Source organism: Clupea harengus, chromosome 6 (genome assembly GCF_900700415.2).
Source record: "Clupea harengus chromosome 6, Ch_v2.0.2, whole genome shotgun sequence".
NCBI lineage: Eukaryota > Metazoa > Chordata > Actinopteri > Clupeiformes > Clupeidae > Clupea > Clupea harengus.
This window is the reverse complement of record NC_045157.1, coordinates 10,405,945-10,410,554: the sequence shown is the minus strand read 5'-3', so window position 1 is coordinate 10,410,554 and position 4,610 is coordinate 10,405,945. Positions and strand designations below refer to the sequence as shown.

The window sequence follows — 4,610 nt, the reverse complement described above, 5'->3', positions numbered from 1 at the left end:
ACGCTCTACATCTGCAAGAAGAAGAAAACCACACAAACACCAGGTCAGTCAGCTGCACAAACCACAAACCACAAACCACTGCCTCTGCTACACACACTCACTCTCTCATTCTCTCTCTCTCATTGACGTGCTGCCGCCTGAATCTTGAGCTTCTCAGTGTTCGCCTGCTTGCTAACACATCTCCCTCATTTACCTGAGGATGTGGTCACAGTGTAGGATTGTAGCTAGCATCATTTCTGCTAGCATGAAAACAGGCCATAGCAGAACCATGTGTGAGGTTTTAGGCCAGGCAGAGTGTGTTATTAAGCAGATAGTATATGCTATTAAACAGGCAGACTGTGATATTAAAAAGTTAAAGTGTGTTATTAAACAGGTAAAGTGTGTTATTAAACTGTAACAGTGAGTGATGACTGACTCCCCAGCCTTTAGTTTTCTCCCATCTCATACCTCATCACTCCTCCTGCAATGACCACTGGAGTCCAGCTGGGGGGGCTATTTGCCCTCCAGTCTATCTGAAAGTCTCCATGAGTATATATGAAAGTGTCAACACATATAGCTGAACATATTCATTTTTAATGTTATCCATGATTATTTCTGAAAATGTCCACCTGTGTATCTGGCAGTGTCCACATGTCTGTATTTGTGTATAGTATGATTGATGTTTGTATGTTTTCTCTTTTTTTTGTGATGAACCATTCATGTGTCTCTACTTGCAGACTGTAGTTTGGTCCTGCCGGGTCTCCAAACTCACAGCAAAGACCCAAGACCAACACAACACACTGAACCAGGTCCGATCAACACACACACACACACATACAAAAAGACAATCTCATGCACACACACACGCACAGTTGTGTGTCACCACTCACTCTCCCTCTCTTTCCCCTCCCCATTTCTCCCTCCCTCTGTCTCTCCGTCGCTCTCTGCAGGTGTGTGTGGAGAGGTGCAGTATGCTGTGGTAAACATAATGCAGAGGAGCGGGGGACAGCAGAGGGGGCAGCAGCAGGTGGAGTACGGGCAGGTCAAAAAACCTGCTCTCCCCGGCTCACCTGTGCAGCAGGTGTACAGTGTGTATGCCCAGGTGGGCCCTGCACAGGGCCTGCAGTCTGATAGAGCTCTGGCAAACCCCACAGATATCCATTAGTCTCCTTATTTAACATTTACATGAGTCATTACAGGCCTCAGGATGACTCAGCAGAATTGAACATTTACACTTGAGGTGACAAGCCTCATGATGACTCAGCAATGACAGGTCTGATATGATGCAGTAATGTGTGAGCTTTGCCACAGGTTTTGTGTTGCCAGACTAGGGGTGGGATTTGCCACAGAAGCAACGATACGATATTATCACAATACTTTCTTATTATTCTTATTTCTTTCCAGAGTAGAAACATGTACCAAAATAAAAGAAAAAAATCATACTATTAAAAAAATAAATATCATGATATTTGGCACCGACATATTGTGCCAAAAAATATTGCGATACTATACAATATCGATTTTCTCTCCCACCTCTAGCCAGACCTACCAGGCCTATTAAACATTCTGCTGTGTGTGTGTGGCGCGCGCACGCCCACTACTGCATGATGCCATGATTTCATTTGGAAAGCAATTCTATGAAATACCTGCAGCATAATTGTACATACCTATACCAGGACAGTGTGTGTACGTGTAGAAGCTAACAGGAGAGTGTGTGTGCGCGTGTAAGGCTCCAGGATAGTGTTTGTGTGTGTGTGAAGAAGCCACCAGGACAGTGTGTGTACGTGAAGAAAGGCACCAGGACAGTGTGTGTACAACTAGAAGCCACCAGGATAGTGTGTGTACGTGAAGAAAGGCACCAGGATAGTGTGTGTACGTGTAGAAGCCACCAGGACAGTGTGTGTACAACTAGAAGCCACCAGGATAGTGTGTGTACGTGTAGAAGGCACCAGGACAGTGTGTGTACGTGTAGAAGGCCCTATAAACCCTCATCACTAGGGCTTAGCTGGGCTCTGAAGGCAAATAAATGTACCTGCTCAATAAATACGTGTGAATGGAATCTTGTTTCACTTTGATTTTGTCTCCTTTATTTTATTTGTATCTTTAACAGTGTTGCCCGGTGGAGCTTGATATTTAAGCCTTTATCCCCTCACATGTGATGGTCCTTCTGAAAATTATCTCAATGTGCTGCTGTATACCACGATGACGATCATCTCACATTCCAAACATACACTAGCTCACACACACACACACACACACACACACACACACACACATACTCCCTCTGCACCTCTCCCTTGTATTTGTTTGATCTGTAACACTCACACCAGAGCCCATCTGCTCTGCAGGTGGTCAGTTCATCATCAGTATTCCAGGGACAGGGACACACACACACTTGAAGGAAACATCAAGACACACTAGACAAAAAAAGCACTTATGAAATAATGTATATATTAATAAATATATAGTCAATCCAGAACAATGTAACCCAATTAGGGTTGCAAAATTTCAAGAACATTCAAAGTGGGAAACTTTCCATGGGAATTAACCGGAATATAGGCCTACAGGAATTAACGGGAAATTTTGGGGTTATTTATACTTACTGTATTTACCTTGTCATATGGCAGACAATGGGCCTCATTCTTGAACATTTTCCTTAAGTGTCTTCTATCTTCTTATGAACTTCGAAAGACCAACCTAAGATAAGATCTCTGCCGACTTTCAACATGTAACCATCACGTCTACAGCCCGTATGCCTAGTGCATTCTGGGTAATGCAGTTCACTTAATCTGCACATAACCACACACGGTCCAGTAAACGCAGACCTAACTTCACCGGTGCAGAGGTGGAGGTACTGTTGCAGAATATAGATGTGTCCATTGTATTCCACTATGGCTGTATCTACGCGATTGAGTTTAGTCCTTATTTATTTATCCATTGCCATTTGCAGTGTTCGTGTAGTGGTTTTATTTATTTTAGGACATCACGATGCCTCGTAAAACGCTTTATGATTATGATACAAATATTCTCGTATTTATTTTAATTCTAATTATTTAAATCCGAGGATGTCTGTAGAACGGATGTGAACGCAATCACCAACGATTTCTCACAAATGCAGCCCTATAGAACATGGGTGCACTCCAATCTGGACGATTTACGACTGCTATTTAGCATTAAAGGCTAACTTTAGCAAAAAAATAAATAAATCTAACTTTCCAAAATTCCCGAGTTTAACTTTCCATGGAAAGTTTCCGGAAAGTTGCCGCCCCTTTGCAACCCAAAACCCAATAATAATAATAATTCCAAATTAAATGTACATATATTATTCAGAACGTACAGTCTCGTGCACGAAGTTGACAAGCAGTTAAGCATAGCCTACGTGTACTTTTGAAGTCCAGTCGAAAAAGTAACACTTTTGGTGAACGACTGAAATGATCTACTGTCCTTAGCTAACAATTCGTTCTAACATCGAGTAAGCTGGGATGGAGAGACAAGGACAGGCTTCCAACAAAGCTACAACTTCACAGGATACAGGGAATCAAAGTAAAAAAAAAAAAAGAAATACAACGAGGATTACATCAAATACGGATTTACAGTGACGACCGACAGAGCAAGAGTGGAGGTACTACTGTGTTTCGTGTGTTCAACATTACTGTCTAATGAAGCTGTCGAAACTATTGCGGCATATGGAGACGCATCACGTTTTCTTGAAGGCCAAGCCTATTGAACAAATGCAACCGATGTTGCGTGATTTCAAAGGACAGCAGACGATCATGAAAGAGTCCAAAAATAAGTGCAAATGCACTGAAAGCCCCATACAATTGCAAAGCATCTTATTTTGCCAGCAGCTGTAGACATGATTGTTATTGATCACCGTTACTCCATCAGCTATATTTTAACGTGTTCTCAACGTGTCAGCTACATGTACATTTAGTCATGACTGTTATGTATATTGATGTGCATATGGTTAAGTCTGAGATGCAGTACAACTACAAACTGCAATTTCATTTTGTTTTCAATTCTTAAGCAATTCTTTTTTTTGTTTTTTTACAGTGCGAATATGTTTATCTAGATTTGTTTGAGGTTTTTAAGTTGATCTATCTAGATTTGTTTGTGGTTTTTAAAAATAACCAACATGGAAAACCAAATGTTACAACTTCCTTCTATCCAAATGCACGCACGCACGCACGCACGCACCCAGGCACATTAGTGCGCCGCGGATTACTTTCTTGTCAGAATGGTGGTCCCTGGGACAAAACCAGTTGAAAACCCCTTAACTAGTATATTTAGTCTGTGTTCCTGTGTCTCGTTGCCAGTTCGTCTCAGTTTACTTTGTGTTAGTGTAACGATGGTCAAGCAACGGGGAGACGGAGGCGAAACTGTTGAACTTTCTTTTATTTTCCTTTAGAAAATAAATCAAAACATTGCCTTCAGGCTTTGGTGTGAACGTACAGCATCCGATCAAAAGCATAGGCTTCTCTGCTGATTACTTCAGTAATAGAAAATATGTACAAAACTTTTAACTTCCCATACACAGTGGAATGGGCATAACTGTAGCCTAAGTGCACAGAGTTACAGCACTTCATTCAAACCTATTTACATTATGGAGCCACATACCTTTAGAAAATAAA

The 4,610-nt window shown here is 41.6% G+C and overlaps 1 long non-coding RNA gene across 1 annotated transcript; it reads left to right on the top strand.

The window, feature by feature from the left end:
• Nucleotides 1-2,023, top strand: LOC116220769. The gene is made up of 3 exons (XR_004163847.1): nucleotides 1-43; nucleotides 717-788; nucleotides 930-2,023. It is a non-coding gene; the product is annotated as an uncharacterized LOC116220769 (long non-coding RNA).
• Nucleotides 2,024-4,610: the final 2,587 nt, after the last annotated feature.